This window comes from Camelus bactrianus, chromosome 35 (genome assembly GCF_048773025.1).
Source record: "Camelus bactrianus isolate YW-2024 breed Bactrian camel chromosome 35, ASM4877302v1, whole genome shotgun sequence".
Classification (NCBI taxonomy): Eukaryota; Metazoa; Chordata; class Mammalia; order Artiodactyla; family Camelidae; genus Camelus; species Camelus bactrianus.
Genome location: NC_133573.1, coordinates 28966050 through 28983261, shown reverse-complemented (window position 1 = coordinate 28983261; position 17212 = coordinate 28966050). Strand labels below are relative to the sequence as shown.

At 47.3% G+C, this 17212-nt stretch overlaps 1 pseudogene; it reads right to left on the bottom strand.

Annotated features, from left to right (window-relative positions):
* Positions 1 to 6057: 6057 nt before the first annotated feature.
* Positions 6058 to 16661, bottom strand: LOC105074728 (prostaglandin F synthase 1-like; annotated as a pseudogene).
* Between the last annotated feature and the right edge of the window lie 551 nt (positions 16662 to 17212).

Here is a 17212-nt window from a genome sequence, read left to right as displayed (position 1 = left end):
CTTTCCTTGGTGAGCTGTGACCCTCTTTGTAGATCGAGTGCCACCCATACCTTACTCAGAAGAATCTGATCAGTTTTTGCCAATCCAGAAAAGTGTCCATGACCGCTTACCGGCCCCTTGGCAGCCCCAGGTAGGGACATGCCTCCGGTTTAACTTGGGTGCTTACGAGGGGTTTAATGAAGACGTGGGCAAGGTGTGGAGAGACCACAGGCACCCCCTGTCAGCACTCCTGGGCCCTTGGGCTGAGGGAGGGGCTGGTGCTGGGAGCCACTCTGGGGAGCTGCCCCAAGGAGGCAGTGACCATTTAAGGGACACTGGGACCAGCTGGAAGTGGCTGCTTTGCTGAGCTCGTGACCAGTACATCTCGTGACCTCTCCTGGACCTCTGAAGAATCAAAATTCATCTTTCCCAGAAGTGGCACTGTGTCCTCTGCTCCCTACATCAGCCAACGGGCCACCACCCACTCGGCCACCCAGACCAGACAGTCCATCAGCAAGATCCACTGAGTGTTCTGCCGGGAGCTCAGAATCTGTCTCTCGATCTCTGCTCCCGCCGTCCGCCTTATTAAGATTCTCAGGATATGGGAGCAGCCTCTGTAACCCTGCCACATTTTCCCAGTTCCAGTCCACTGTCCACGTGGCAGCAGAAGGGGACCATTCAGTGTGACCATGTCGCCTTCTTGCTTAAAAGTCCTTTGCTTCTGGCCTAGAAGCCCAGGCTGAGCTGGCCTCTGCCTACTCCTGGCCTCTTTTCTTCCTGCAGACACTCTGCGCCAATCATTTGAAACTCCCTGGGTTCCTGGAATAAAACATGTTCTTTCTAGTCTCCTCACCCTTGTGCATACTGTTCTCTTTACCTAGAAATCTTGTTATTATCTTTTTCTGGAATCTGGTTAACACCGGTTTCTAATGTAAGGCACAATTCAGCACCACCTCCTCCAGGAAGCCCTCCTGTCTCCCCTGACTCATGTTCTGTCCACAGCCCTCGTCACGCTATCTTGTCCTTATTTACTTCCCACTCTTCTCCACTCGTCAGAGCTCACCGAGTGCAGGGACCGATCTAACTCATGACTCTCTGCCCAGCCCCTCGCTCAGCGCCTGGCACATACGGGAGGCCCGGGAAGAGCTGAAATTATTTGATTGCTATTATCTGTGTGTTTCCGCGTGAAATGGGGCACATGTGCTTGAACTGGGCAGCAGCAGGGGGAGTTCCGGGAAGGTTGGGTCCTATCCCACAGCTGAGCTTGAGGCAGAGGAACCCCTTTGGGGAGTGGGTGGTAGGAGCCACCCCAGAGAGGGGACCGGGGCCCACGGGCAGATGAAGTGGGCTCTGCCTGTGTCCCTGAGCACATGCTGAGGGCTGTTGGTGGCCCAGGGCTTGAAACAGTAACTTCGTCATAAACGTTTGCTGGGAAGTGGCTCTCCAGGGTGAAGGGGGCCTGTCCCCTGCTGGACGGAGGCTGAGGGACGGCTTGGTCACCATCTTCAGACTCTCTGCACTGAAGATTCACAGTCTCAACTTTTTCTTGGTATTTGAGGTTTTCTGAAATTGTCGTCATCAACAAGAACCGATGATCCATGTGCACGACTCTGTGCCCACAGCATGAGCTAGGAGGTCAGAGAGCCTGTGAATGTCAGAGGCGCCAAAGCACAGAGAGCACACTGCCTCACACGCCCCGACGTTGCCACCTGGCTCTTGTGGAAAAGCGCCAAATACACGAGCAAAGCGCTATCTCTCGCTGTCTCCATGGAAGTGTTGGCAGTGGTTTCCCCAGATGGTAGCATCTGAGTGACAGCTTTTCTGTATCATTTCAGTTTCCTCTGCTGAGCAAGTAGTATCGTGGCCAGACACAAATAAATCTAGATTTTTGCATTTGGGGATAGTTGTGGTTGTGGTTTTTTCTCTAAAGAAGGAAACACAATCGTTTGACCGCGTAGCCCTGCCCTGTCTCTGCTCTCCAGTGAGGGACCGCCCCGTGGTCCAGATGATGGCGCGGAGGCAAGGGAAGTCTTCAGCTCAGGTAGGCGGGGGCTGCTTCCTTGGTAAAACGTCCGGCTGCCTGGGGACAGGACGTGTTCATGAGTTCTCCTTACGGCGTCTGCAGGTCCTCTGAGCTTCTCCTGGACCTGCTCAGGAAATGCCAGTTTTGTTTCTAAAGGACTTTAGAATGAAAGAACTTGTAATAAAAGGTGCCCTGGCTTTTGGACTTTGCTGCACAATGAAAAGTGAGTGGTAGGGGAAAGGACTGAGCTCTGACTCTGGGTGACCCCGTGTCTGATACTGGACTTTGTTCCCCCCTGCAGATTTTGATCTGATTTCAGATCCAGAGGAATGTGATAGTGATTCCCAAATCCATCAACCTACAGCGGATTCTTGAGAATATCCAGGAAAGTGTGTCCTCCATTTGCATCATCGGGTTTGGAATCCGCTGTTAGCTCCAGGCAGGGGTGGGGTGACCTCTGCAGCCGGTGACCTCTGCAGCCAGCGGCCCCGCCCTCTGTGGCTTTGACACTGCAAGGGATGGGAGGACGGGAGTGGAGACTGGCCCTCCCAGCCTGGGAGCTGGCGAACTGGACTGAATGGGACAGGGAGAGGTGATGAGGGGACAGGGGTGCAGCCAGAGCTCTCGGGGCTGCCCGCCCAGCCAGCTGCCTGTCCCCCGCCCCCAGGGCTGCCCAGTAATGCCGCACCCAGGCTGCCTTAGCCCTGACGTGTCCAGACTCTTCCAGAGCTGTTCACGCTCTCCCCTTCACCCAGACTATGCCCGGCCCCAGCTCTCCCTCCAGGCAGAACTTTAGTTGTCACTGAGTCTCTAGACTTGGGGTAGAGGACCCACTGTGGGAAGAGGCCAGGCAGTGCTCTGTCCCCTCCCGGGCTCTGCTCCTCCCCCTGGCCCCCAGCAACTCAGCTGTGGGTTCAGGGCTGGCTCTTGGGGTGGAAAGGTCTCACTGCAGGCTAGCGCCTTATAGTCCAGGAGTGTTTGGGGGGGGGCAGCTTAGAATACTGCTTTCGAAGGAACAGAAATAAAAATGACACTGCGTACAGATACTGTGAGTGTTAATGGTCCTGGGGAGCAAGTATCTCCCTCGCTGGTGGCGGAAGGAAGAAATGTTGTAGCTGTTTGTGTGGTTTTTTTTGGGGGGGGGGGTGTTGTTTTTGTTTCTTGTTTGTTTTTTGCGTGTGTTGGGGAAAGTTCTGTTCTGGAACGTCCTGTGCACTGCAGGCCGGGGGCAGCACACACCCGTCCCTGCACGCATTTCCTGAGCAGCCGGGCTGAGCCCGCAGGGCGGTCGGAGCCCACGTGCCCTTGGGGCCCCAGAGGATGTTCAGGGGAAGGTCAGGGTCACAGGAAGCTCTGTCCCTACAGGCCCGAAGCGCTCTGTGGCCGGCCTAACTCAACTAAAAGCCACTGAACTAAACTTCCTGTAAATGTTTCCTTCCGGTTCCAGGTGTTTGATTTCGGATTATCAGAGGAGGACGTGACCGACCTGCTCGGCCTGGACCGGAGTGTCCGCTTGGCCGCGTTCCCCATGTAAACACCGCTCTTCCCCTCCTTGCAAAGCGGAGGGAGCGGCGTCGGCGCCCCAGGCTGGGCCCTGCACAGGCGTTTCCTAGGTACCTCTGGGGGCCAGTTAAACCTCCTCCTCGTCATTCTCCCCTGTCCGCGGACGGGCCACTTTGGAGGCCAATCTAAAGACTAAACCAGGCCACAAGGGAGTTCAAAACTACAGAAATGTATCTTTTTAATGCTTCTGTTGAAAACAATAACCCTTCTCTGCTTCTACTTTTGACTTGCTTTTCAGAGCTGGAAGTCACAAGGACTATCCCTTCAGAGCAGAGCGCTGAGGCCCGACTCGGCCCAGACGTCCTCTCCCAGGCGCAGGCAGCTCTGGCCGGGGGCGGGGTGGGGATGTGGGGGGTCCCGCCTGCAGCCGGAGTGCCCGGAGGAAGCCGGGAGCCGCTGCGGGCTGTTTTTTTTCTCCCTGGGGTTCATCTGGGCTTTTTGGTCTTATCCCCCTAATGCTCAGTAATCGTGCTGCTTGGTAACAGCAGTGCCAAACCCCAAGCCTGCCATGAAGTTCCAGCATTCGTTTTCATAGAATGGGGTGTGTTTCAGCCTAACCACTGGTTTTCATTGTCCCGACTAAACTGGTCCTGTTTCTATCCGCACTTCCTCCAGTCTGCTCTGGGCAGAATTTCGTCTTCAGGTTACACAATAAACGGTAGGAGGGCCTACAGCTGGAGGCACCTCCAAATTCTTTCGATGGTGGGTTAAAAGGAATCCAAAAGGGACGTGGAGATGTGGAGCTGCTACCAATTTCCTAATTTCTCTTTTTAAAGTAAACTTTTATTTTGAGGTAATTGGAGATTCACATGCAGTTGAAAGAAACAATACAGAGAAACCCTTTGTTCCCTCTACTCAGTTTCCATCAATGTTACCATCTTACAAAACGGCAGCTCCATGACGCAACCAAGACAGTGACACTGACAAACTCCTGATCTCACTCAGGTCCCCCGGATTCGTGTTGCGAGCGTGTTTAGTTCTGTGTGATTCTGTCATGTGTGTTTCATGAACCCTTGGCCACTCAGGACACAGAACACCTCCATCACCCCGGGGTCCCTTTTATAACTCTTCCCCCTCTGCCGCCCCACTCCCTCCTTTAATTCCCCAGCTTTCTTGGGGTGCAATTGACAAACTCTGATTTTTAAGTGTACAACGTGATAATCTGATACATGTGCACATCGTGGAAGGATTCCCACAGTCAGATTAGTTAGCACCCATCGCCTCACGCAGTTCCCTTTTTCCTGTATGTGGTGAGAAGGCTTACGACTTACTTGAATAGAGGAGAGGTCGGATACTAGCACGGTAAATATAAAAGTCAGTTTTTAAAATTAGAGTCGTTATAAACCAGAAGTACTGTTCTCGCCGGCAGTTCCATCAATTCAGTCGGTTGGTGCCATTGAGAAGTGATCCCCGTAATCTGCTAATTAACACATCCGACTCCTCTCAGTTACCTTTTTTTCTTTTTGTTCATGTTTTGGTGAGACCCCTTAAGCGCTATTCTCTAAGCAAATTTCAGTTAGACAGTACAGTGTGATTACCTGTAGTCACCACGCCATGCATTAGGTCCTCAGGACAGCAAGTAAGTTGTAAGGAACATTGTATAACTGAAAACTGCCACCCTTTGACAAACATCTCCCCGCTTCCCCTACTCTGATGGCATGCATGTGAGATCTTTTCTTATTGTTCCACAGGCCCCAAGGCTCTGTTCCTTTAAAAAAAAAAAATTTAGGTTCCTTTCTCTCTCTGGTTCCCACTGGATAATTTACATTGTTTCGTCTTCCAGCACACGAATTACTTCCTCTGTTCTTTCAAATCTATTGGATCAATTCACTGAGTTTTAAATTCTTATGAGTGTATTTTTCAGTTCTAAAATTTCCATATGGTTTTTCTTTATCTCTTCTATTTCTGTTGTGGGATTCTCCATGTCTTTGTTGAAGTGTTCTATTTTTGTTGTTGTTGTTTTTAGTTTGTCCCCAGTTACCTGTGATGGCTGGTTGAAACATTCTTATGATGGCTGCTTTAAACCCTCAGTCAGATAATTCTAATATGGCAGTCATCTTGGTGTAGGAATCTGTTGCTTGCTTTTTTTAAATTCAGTTTGATGGTTTTCTTATTTTTGGTATAATGAGTAATTTTTAATCAATATCTGGACATTTTGGGTATTGTTTATTCATTAAATTCTAGATCCCTTTGAAAAAAAATTTTAGACCCCTTTGAAAAGTCTTATAAAATTATATACTCAATGTGAATATACAACTCACATTGTGAATTCTGTGAATGTGGTAAATTCACAGAACAAAAGTAAAGAACACGGAACTACAGACAGGTGAAGAGCTAGACTTGGAAAATTTGGAAAATACACCGCGGTTAGCTTTTTCTGAGGGATCCTGGTCACCTGTGATCACTTCCAGGGCTGTCAGCATTTCAGTCTCAGTTACACAGGGGGAAAAAAAAAGACAGATAAACAAAAAAAAAGGCCAAATAGCAGTAGATGAGATTGTTCAAACTGTATCTTTACTTTGAGGGGAAAAGACTGGGTTTGGAAACTTTTATTTCCTGATCCAGGGACTCCAGCCTTATCGTGACTGATAAGACCAAGTGACGTGGGATGAAGCAGGTGTGTTCTCATCCTTGAGAGGTCCTCCATCATCAGCCAAAATCCAAGAACGCTGGCCCAGCCACAGACACTGTCGTTAACAGTCATCATGAGATGGATGAGTTGGATGATGAGAATATCAAAAAAGGTATCTAAAGGGAAAGCCTTAGTCAGGTTTCAGGGCTGGGTAAAGAGTGGTTCCTTTTAACTAGCTTAAGTATGAAAATTAATGTAATTTCCTTTTGGACAAGTACAAACCCAACTGGTTTTATAAAAACCGTGTACAATTGCATTACAGTATAACGAACACATTGTAGGAAATAAATACACTTACATGTACTTGGGCACACATGCAAAACACAAACCAGTATATGCCGTGTTTGTAGGTATATGATTCTACAACTCAGGGACATAGACTACTTGTGTTGACTTTATAAACTGCCAAGAGGGCAGAAATGAATTCTGCTCCTTTTACCACAGTGCCAGTTTGTGGTGTAATACAAAAATTAACAAATATTTCAAGGTGATGACGAGGAAGGTGATAAAAATCTCTCTCTTGTTCAGTGTCTTTCATGCACTCAGACATAATTTATCTATGACTTTACTGGATGAAAAATATATATTGGATCTAAAGATGGACAGAAGGATTATAATGTAAGTCATTTCAACAGGGGCTTCCGTTTAGCAAGAGAGGTAAACTCTGTTTTCAAAGTACATTGATTTTTGTTTAGACCAGTGAGTAGGACAAAGAAGAGAGAAAAGAGATTTGAAAAATTGGTGCAAAGGATGTCGTACTGACAGATCCTGGAGTTTCAGCAGAGGAAGGGCAGAAGAACGGGGGGAGACAGTGGTACGAGGGCTTGAAGGAAATATGTTTTCAGCCACTTTCCTAAAAGAAGAGGCAAGAGAAGACTCTGCCCTTTGTGGACTAGAATAAACGGAATCCCTTCGCTGTCCGGCTGCGCAGCGCCTACTTACGGCTCATCATCCATGTAGTGCATGTCCCTGTTTAGGCCGTCCAGCCTCTCCATGTCCTCGGGAGTCAACTGAAAATCAAAAACCTACCAGAAACGTGAGAAGATCAAATCAATTTCCAGAGGCAATGACTGCACACCCCCCTCCCCTCCACACACACAGACACACAACTGTATGTAGGAATTCATGAAGGTTTCATGAGACAGTTGTCTTAAACCTGGGGTTCATCCCCTGGCAAAAGTCATGGGCATTCATCCACCAGAGCGTTGACACTGGCAGTTCAGATGGCCCTCAGAGACTTTCACTGAGTGCCCGTGGCCGTGGCGAAGCAACCCTAGGGATTCTGGAGCCCAGATCTCATCTCATCTGACTCCATCATTTTGCAGCTGAGAAATCAAGGGATGATTTACTGAGGGCCGTATGGTTGAGTGAAAACTGGGATTCAGACTCAAGCTTGATCCTCTGTTGGCTGTTCTTTCCAATCACCATGCCCCCCCCCTTGCAGGAGGTGGAGGACAGAACAGTTAAACACAGCACACAGCTGCAGAGAGCACACAGGCAGATAAGCTTGGCCCATATGCACATTGAGAGCCTCCCAAATAACCCCCACCAGGGGGAAGCAGTGTGCCTCTGTCCATCCCTCGCCGCCCGCAACCCTGCCGTTTGTATACCTGGAAGTTCTCTTTCATTCTCTCCTCATTGAAGCTCTTGGCCAGGGCCACCACCCCCCCGCTGAAGCTGGTAGCGCAGGGCGACCTGGGCCGGAGTTCGCCCGTGCTTTTCCGCGATGGCGCCGAGGACCGGATCCTGCAGGAGAGCTGGGTGGTTCTTCTTCACCCTGGGAGGGAGGCAGCCCTGCTCTGTGTCCGATACTAGTCACTTCCACCTGGGACAGTGCGTTCAGGCTGGGCATGGCCAAACCTCTAGAGTCTTCCTTAAGACCCTCGGGCTGTCTTAATATCTCTTTTGCTTCTTTTGGTAAATCCAAAGAATAAATACAAAAGAAAGCAAGGTGGAATGGGGAAATTGGGCATTTTTTTTCATTTTTTAAACATTTCAGAGAAACTCAGTAAAAGATTAAGTCAAGAAGACAAAATTGCCCAAAGACCCAGTCACCATCATAATAAACAAGAAGTTTGTAAGAATTTGCTATTTCAAAAAAATGCTTTCCACTAATTCTCTGTTTTGTTCTTTTTTGTTTGCTTGTTTGTTTTTCCCATGGAAAACCCTCTTGTTTATTTGATTAAACAAAAATGAAATAAGCAGCATAGGAACAACTTTAAAGTCCAAAGAGACACCAACTCTGTTTCAAGCCTGAGGAAGCTGATACTCCATCTCCTTGCTGCCCTGCCCAGCCTCCTCTGTGGTCCACGTCAGTACGTGCAGAAGCCTGTCAGCTAACACAGGGGGTTTTCAACGCTTTTTCATTGGTTCTTCACCTGCTCATTGCCTGTCACACCTGAGGCCGGCAGTGCATCATTTAAGATTTAAAGGTAAAAATTCTCAGTTTTGTTCTTAAGTGCTAAAAGGCACACATCTACATTCCTCTTGAAGAAACTAAACCTTAACAGAAATTGTTCTTTGTCTCATATCCCTCAACTGTTAAGTGTCAGAACCGTGCCTTGGAGTCACCTTGTCACTCTTAAAAACCAAAGCGTTTGTACTGGACGAACGTTTTAATCAGTCACTTGATTAGTCAATAATGGTTTGTTGAATCCCTACAATGTGGGCTAGGGGAAGGGTCTGCAGAGGTGGATGGTCACTGCTGACTATCCTTAACTTCCCCCAGACAGTAGAGAGGTGGCTCTGGAAGGCAGGGTCTAGGAACAGAGTACCTTTCTAGAGATCATTACCATGCCTTCCTCGAGTCAGACCCCAAAGGGGCGTAAGCAACAAGAAGAATGTCCTTGGATGTGCAGAACTCCAGCAGTTTGCTCTGGTTGAGGTAAGGGTGACATTCCACCTGGAAGTTGCCAAGCAGAAGTCGGTTTACAGGACCGGCAGGACCACCAACACCAGATTTACGAGGAACGCAGTCCCATGTTCACGGTGTCAGAAATACTTAGGAAAACCCGCAACACGGGCCAGCACGGCCCTTCACCCGCAGGGGCGCCCGTGCAGCTCCCGGAGCTTGCCTTTGGACGACAGCCCCGTGGCGGCAGAGCGGAATGAACGGATGAGCTCAGGGCTCGCAGAGGACAAGTGACATGGGAACAGAAATGAATAAATAAGAATTAAAAAGTGGTGCAGCCTTTAGAACCATCTTCAGTAACTTAAAATACATTCTGTTCTCTTGAAGCAGCTAATGTCCAAAGGCACAGGAACGAGAGGGGCGTGTCACTGCTGACTTTGCGGAAATGAGGAGAAAAGAAGCTGGAGAGGAGGGGGGAGAGGTGGGGGGCAGATTGATGGGGCTCACCTGGTTGCAGACAGGCTTGTGCTTGAGCCCTGGCTTGTTCAGGATCTTCTCCAGCTGCTCGTGGTTAAAGTTGGACACACCGATGGACTTGGCCAGTCCTGCGTCCTTACACTTCTCCATGGCCTCAGGAGGAAAGGGTAGTGAGGAGTGATCTGTGTAGCTGCCTCGAGAAGCATAATCAAAGGTAGGGTGCTGGGTGGGGCCGGAATGAGAGAGACTGAGACAGAGCAGGAGAGAGAAAGTCTTCAAAGGTGCAGATGTCAATAAATAAGACAGGAATTGGCCAATAGGAGGAGAGTGAAAAATAAGATCGTTTTTTAAACAGCTAAGATAGAGTAAGAAAAGAATGCAGGTGGCCAGGGCAGGGCTGAGAGAGCCAGTACAATCTTTAGCTAAACACCTAGAAAAATCTGATTGAACAACAGCAAGACGAGCCAAGAGGGCAGGAGGTGCGGTCAGGTGCAGTCTGGGAGACAGGAGGGGGCCACGCCGCCTCCCAGACCACTGGTTCTGTTTTCTCTTCGACCTCACCTCCCAGGCTCACTCTGCTCCGGCCACACAAGCCCCTTCGCTGGTTTTGAACGTGGTAGGCTCTCTCCTGCCTTTAATCTCTGCCTCGGCTTCTCTGTGCCTGCGTCACTCTTCCCCTGGTAACCACAGAGCTGATTCCTCATCCCCTGCAAGGCTTTGCTCAGATGCCACCTTCCCAAAGGGGCCTGCTCTGCCCATTTTTATTTTTTTTAGTTGCTTCTCTGCGCCCTAACCCTCACCCCCTCCACACCCACCACTCTCAGTCCCCTTAATCAGCTTTGCTTTCCCGTATCCCCGCCTGCACCTCTTCCCGCCAACAGCACCAACCAATCTATGGGGCCAGAGAGCCTGGTTTCGTTCATGGGTGTAGCCTGAGCGCTTAGAAGTACTCAGCACTGAGTACGTCACAGGCACTCAATAACTACTTACTGAATTACTAAATGAATAAAATGTGAAACCAAGACAGAGGCACATTTGGGGACTTGCCCAAGTCTACACAAGGGGCAGAGTCAGACCACATCCACCTTTCCTGAGTTCTTGTCTGTCCTCTCTCCCCCAGGGTGCAGAGACATGGCCTCTTCAGAGCTGCACTCACCTCCCACATGGCACAGAGATCCACGGGGTCAGAAATGATTTTTCCATGTGTGTCCCTTGGGAAGAAGTCCTCCCCGGGCTGGGAGACAGGAAAGAATAAGAGACTGGATCAAGCTCCGTCTGGCCTCAGCCAAGCTGTTCCGAGCCTGCAGACCCTGAGGCCAATGGAACAATCTGTCACTGATCCTGAAAGGAGCTGTAAGGTTAGGCCACCGGGAAAGGTAGTACAGTGGGAAAGTACACTTCCAAGAAATGTTTTTAACTGCTGAAGGGTTAATAAATACTGTTGTGCCAAGGGCATCTCGAAACACCCAAGGCCCCAAGCTAGTGAGAGCCCAGAGGGCTGCCACGGCTGGGCGGGCTCCTTGGTCCTGGACCCTGCGGCATAAGGCCTTCTCACCTCTGCTCTCCACCTGGAGATGGGGGGCGTATACAAGAGCAGCCTGTCAGCACCTCAAGGGCTGAGTCTCATCCTCACTAAAATTTTCTGTGCCTTCACTGGTCTCCAAGTCAGGACGTTCCCCAGACACCAGTGGGCATGAGGCTGAAATTCATAGAGCACGGGGCCTTGAAAGTGTAGACAGGCGCCCACAAGATCGAGGCAAACACGCTGAGACCATTAAACCCTTGTCAGTCTGGGGCTGGCATAGTAAACTGGGGTGGGGACAGTTGCAGGGAAAAAAAAAAAAACAAATCAAAGTATTATATATGTTTCTTCCCACTTTCACAAACTGCATCCTCCTTCTGTTTAGCTGCCAGTGTTTAGGTTGTAGCCAAAGTACAGTAACTTTCGCTAACCTTCAAGGCTATCAGCTAATGAATAAGATGAAGACCCACGTAGCTCAGCTGGAGTTTCCTCAGTGACCTTTGCGGGCCAGTTTGGGCCAACTCTGGGCGGAAGAAGGGGCCCCACACCTGCAGTGGTTGAAAGAGAAGTGGGGCGGGGTTTCGTATTTAGGAGTCCTTAGGAGAGGTTTAATACACCCACCACCAAAAACCCGCTCGTGGTCATTGGAAAGTGACAAGTCATCCCGCGAAGCCCAGATTCTTTGTCATCATAGCTCATTCTCATACTGAATTCCGTAGAAAATAAAAATATGGTCTTACAAAGACATTTTCAAAACTCAGAATACAAAGGAATTATTTGGTTTGCTTGTGCAAAATATATCCATGGCTTCTCCCTCAACCGTTGTAAATCACAGTATCTGGAGGCTGGGCTGGGAAACCGCACTTCAGACGAGCACTTCAAGTGATTGTGATTCTGGAAATTCTCTCTTGACTGTATTAAGAGGTTGTTTTTTTTTTTTTTTTTTCCAAAGAAAGGCCCATTAGGAACTTTCTAGGGGGTGGCATTTTAGTCACTTCATTTTAAGGAGAAATAGCCTAAGGAAAATCCATCAAAATTCCTAAAGGTAAAGAAATAAAAGGATCCCATGAGAAGAGGCTTAAAAGATGGGAGTTGAGAGGGTGAGAGCTGTAGGGACACCACATCTAAACACAGCCATGCGGATTCAAATTCTGGAGCTAGAAGGAAGAAAGAGGAGTAGGGAGAATAAACTAGGAGTTTAGGATTCACATATACACACACTACTATGTGTAAAATAAACAACAAAGACCTACTATACAGCACAGGAAAATGTATTTGATATATTGCAATAACTTACAATGGAAAAGAATCTGAAAAAATGCATATGTGTGTGTGTGTGTGTGTGTGTATAACTGAATCACTTTGCTGTACGCCTAAAACTAACACAACATTGTAAATCAACTATACTTCAATTTAAAAAAAGGAATACTCAGCAGGGAGGGTACAGCTCAAGTGGCAGAGCGCATGCTTAGCATGCACGAGGTCCTGGGTTCAATCCCCAGCATCTCCACTGAAAAACCAAATAAATACATAAGCCTAATTACCTCCCCCTGCAAAAAAAATAAAAAAATAAAAAAAGGAATACCCATTTACAGACCTGCATAGGGGTCATGATCATGAGCATCAGCTCTCTCCATGGGCTACTCGACCCCAAATTCAAATGATTGCTAGCAGCAGTCAATTCAATGAACACGATGGGAAAAACTCTTGGGTTCCCTTATCCAACCTGACTTAAATACCAAGTTCTTTTATTTGTTTCAAATATGGTATCAGTGGATGTAAAGAATATTAGTAGACAGTGGTTCTAGAGTTTTAAAAATACATTAAAAATACTTTTATAAACATGAGTAATATCCTCAAGTCAGTTTCATGGTATTATTTTTCCTGCATCACAGGAAAGAGAAATAAATGTCTATTGACAATGCAGTAGGTTGAGATACAAGGACTAAGGCTCAAAGAGGTAAAAAGACTTTTTTCTTGGTTAAGAAATTTCCCAAAGTCAAATATATAGAATATTAAAGAACTAACATTTGATCTTAGTTTCCAAAAGCCAACAACTTCTGACTAAATAGCTGTGCTTCCCAGTACAGCTAAGAAGGATTGAGTCACTTCATCAAAACTTGAGTATGACAGAGTCAGAAAGACCAAATCCACCCCCTGACTTTCAAAACGCATGATAATAAAAACAGCTAGCATATTTAAAATATGTTAAATACTTTTCTGAAAGTTTTACATGTATTTTTTGAAGTAATATTCATAAAAATCATGTGAGGCAACTATTATCTTCATTTTACAGCTTGGGAAACTGAGGTACAGAGTTTAGTTTGTCCGAGGTCACACGTTTAGTGAGCGGCAGGACCTGGATTCAAATGCACAGAAGCCACACCCCTAGCCAGCTGTTCCAAACCAGCCTTGTCATAGTTCAAGAGTGAATGGAAATCAAACCAATGAGAAGAGAAATCCCCCAAGAGTCTATTCAGCGAAGAGCGAGCTTCCCACAGATACACGTGCAACTACCCACAGCACCTTCGTGGTGTAGAATATGTCATCCCTCTTCACAGTGCCATCTGCCATCTTCTCCTGGATGGCCCTTCCAATCTCTTCTTCATTTTGGTACAAGTACGCTGAGTCAATATGGCGGTAGCCTGCATCAATTGCTCTCTTGACGGCCATTTCTACCTCGCCCTTAGCAAGCTGGAAGAGCATAAAAAGATAAAGTCCTGCTTGATTCAGGAACAGGTGACCAGTTCCATTAGAAGAGCTGTCCAGTAGAAGCCACTGTTTTCCTCAGGACTTGCAATGACAAAGCTTCACATTGGCTTATAACCAGTGGTGAGTCTTTAACAACTGACTGAAAAAAAGATGCACTGATTTGTAGTATCTGCCAATTTCTATGGTGGAAATACTCCCACCATGCCTAATTTCAAGCTACTGATGTTGGGGAAAGATGCTTATAGTTGAATCTCTGAGCCCATAAGCTGGTCCCAGCACACCACTAGGCTTAACTCTCTATTTCTGGATTTACACTATCTACATGACCTATAGATTTATACAATTTCTAAATTAAGTCACTCTCCAAGAGATTCTTAGACTGGTTTCAACCCAGAACTCCAGTGCTAAACATTATCAATGCAATGAAGGTATAATTTCAGGTAGAATAAATTAGTGATTTACCGATGCAAACTCAGAGAACACTTCAAACAGCATTTGACCCTTGGACAAGCAGCAGCAGAACCACTTGGTGGCTCGTCAGAAACGTGGATTTGTGAGCCTTATATCCCAGATCTACTGAATCAGAACCTCTGTGGGCAGAGCCCCCCAGTCTGCACTTTCAACAAGGTTCTCAGATGTATGTCTGCCTGTTAAAAGTTGAAAAGCACTGACACTGCACAAAATAACCTACTCTGGAGAGAGGCGTGTTACAGATGAAGACAGTGAGGTCCACCTGGACTCCCCAAAGTCCCTCAGTGGCTGGTTCTGACCAGGACCCAAGTCTGCTACCCACCCCACCTCCAATAATGCCTCTATGGTTACCTTAGACGGAGCAGAAGTGCCCAACCCCAGCATCGGCATGAAGTGTCCATCATTCATCTTTAAGGAAAAAAGCCTCATTTGACTCATCTTCTCTCACTGCTCTGGCTAAACAAATACTGATTTTCTTCTTCTCAAGGAGAAATCTGCGGAAGGAAGAAAATCGTACAATTGTTATTTTTTTTTAGCAGCTTTAATGAGACACAATTCACGCATCGTAAAATCACCCCCTTTAGAATATACGATTCCGTGGCTTTCCGTATACTCATAGAGCTGTTACCACTACCAACTTTAGAACGTTCTCATCACCCCCAAAGCAGCCCCACAATCATTGGAAACAAGCCCCCACCCTTCGTCCCCTCCCGCTCCTGGCAGCTGCGTCCTGTCTCTGTAGATTTGCACATTCTAGACGTTTGATGTAAATGCCTTCATACAAACGCAGCATTGTCTGCCTGCCCTCTCTCACTAGCATAATGTTTCCAAGGTTTGTCCACGTTCAAGTACGCATCCGTACTTCATTCCATCTTATGGCTAAATAATATCCTGTCATTTTGGGTGTGCCACACTTTATTTATATATTCGTCTGCATTTTTATAATTCATAAACATTCGGCTTTTCCCACTTTGGGGCTATTATGAGTCATTCTTTTATAAACATTCATGTACAAGTCTTTGTGTAGACACACATTTTTAATCCTCTTGGGTACACCCCTCGGAGTGAAACCACTGGGTCAAATGGCAAATCCACATTGAACATTCTGAGGAATTGCCAGATGTGTTCCTGGCAGAGAGACAAACACACAGCTCTAGTTGTAACAGCTAGATGGCACTACATCCATCAGAGTTTCAAGGCAGGTAAAACTAGGTCTCTGGCCAGCCCCAGAGAAGACGGAGCACTGGACGCATGGACCAGTTCTTTCCCCTAAGAACAGGGGAGCTAGGAGCGGGGGCTTTTTAACAGCTCACTCTGTGCTGAGCAGGGGGAAGGATCTAGGGTGCCTGGCAATTCTCACCGCCGTCTCTGTCTCCGCTGGGTGGCCGGATGGTGCGGAAGATCATCATAGCAAGACTGACCTGTCTGCAGATTAAGCTCAGTTTCCTAAGCGCAGCAAGAACAGCGATGGATCCTATATGCTTTTTTTCAGGCTCCTTTGCTGGACCTTTTCATGAAGAATCTTAGATTGGACCCTTAAAACTCTCTTGAGGCTAGGACGTCAAGCCAAAAATTCACCATAACTTTGCCTGCTACACCTATAATGCTGGGTTAATTTCTCTCTTCTTGAAGTCCCCAAAATATCCTGAGATTTCTGGGTCTGCCAAGAAGTGACAGTCTTTATTCACCTGGCAAAACTCCTGGGAACCCTGCAAACAAGGAGCCAGGCTAATTTTTTTCAAGGGACTTTATTGGCTCCATAAAGTCACCCTTGGCTCCTTAAAGGCGTCTGTCGCATCCTAGTCTATACACGTGTCTCTCAAATACGACATTCCAGCCAAAGCCTTGGTAATATAACCAATGTTTTTTAATTATGCCTTATTACAAATATAGATTCTTACTGAACCCATGCAAATGACTATATTACCATGAAAATTAAAATATTCACTAAGAGTTTCTGAATTCTAGAGGGGCCAGGTAAGCAGAAAAAGATAAACGTTTCATTCTTGTTCACAAAGATACATTTTGCTAAATTTCTGTAAGTCATAGAGAAAAGATTTCTCCAAATCTGGAAAAAACAACAACAACATATTAAAGAACCAGCAAACAGTCCCCCAAGTTATAATCACCCTCATCAGTTCACATAGTTAATTCTTACTGGTCTTGATCTTTTGTTAGCAGCTGTATGGAGCCATCAGTTGTCTGCACTGGAGTTCTGCGATTCCTTACCCATTTCAGTCGCGTGCTCTGAAAGCTACCAGAAGCCTGCATTCTAGTGCACTTGTTAAGGGTCCGTTCCGCGAAGCTCTCTGTCTCTGCTAAGGGTGCCTGTCACACTTCTGACGCAGAGAGGGAAGCTTTCACTGGGGAGATTTATTTCCTGCTTTTAGGGGGACCAAGGAGGGTCAGAGTGTCCTTGTTGCATTGACTGTTTCTTAAGTAACTTCAGTTAAAAATAATCAACATGCCAACATATGACATATTGGGGGGGGGGGGGACACATTCTGCTCCTCTTCGCCTCAGTGAACCTCCCAGCCTGTGCCAGCCCTGAAGTATTCAGATTCCTAAAATGCCTCCTTCTCAGCCCTCACGCTGCTGACTCCCTCTGTTTAGATCCCCACGTCCTTCCACTTTGACCTCTGATGTTGGCCCTAACTGCCTAGAAATGCTTCTACCTCCGACTTACTGAGTTTAGAAATTCTCCAGAGACCTTTAAACTTTCACAAAGCCAGCCCAGCTACTGGTATCTTCCTTTTGTTCCAAAGGTCACTCTCGGGATTGCAGACAGAGGAAACGCCCGTTGGGGTTCTGTGGACTTCGCTCCAGGCCTCCTCGATTCGGCCTCTCTGCACGCCTCCTCATGGGGCGCGCTCTCAACGTTCTGTACGCGCGGGTTCCTGCTCGCCTGCTTATTCCTCCACTTGACTTTGCTGCCCTTTAAAGAACATCCTTAATCAAGTAACTGTCACCCTAGTACAACAG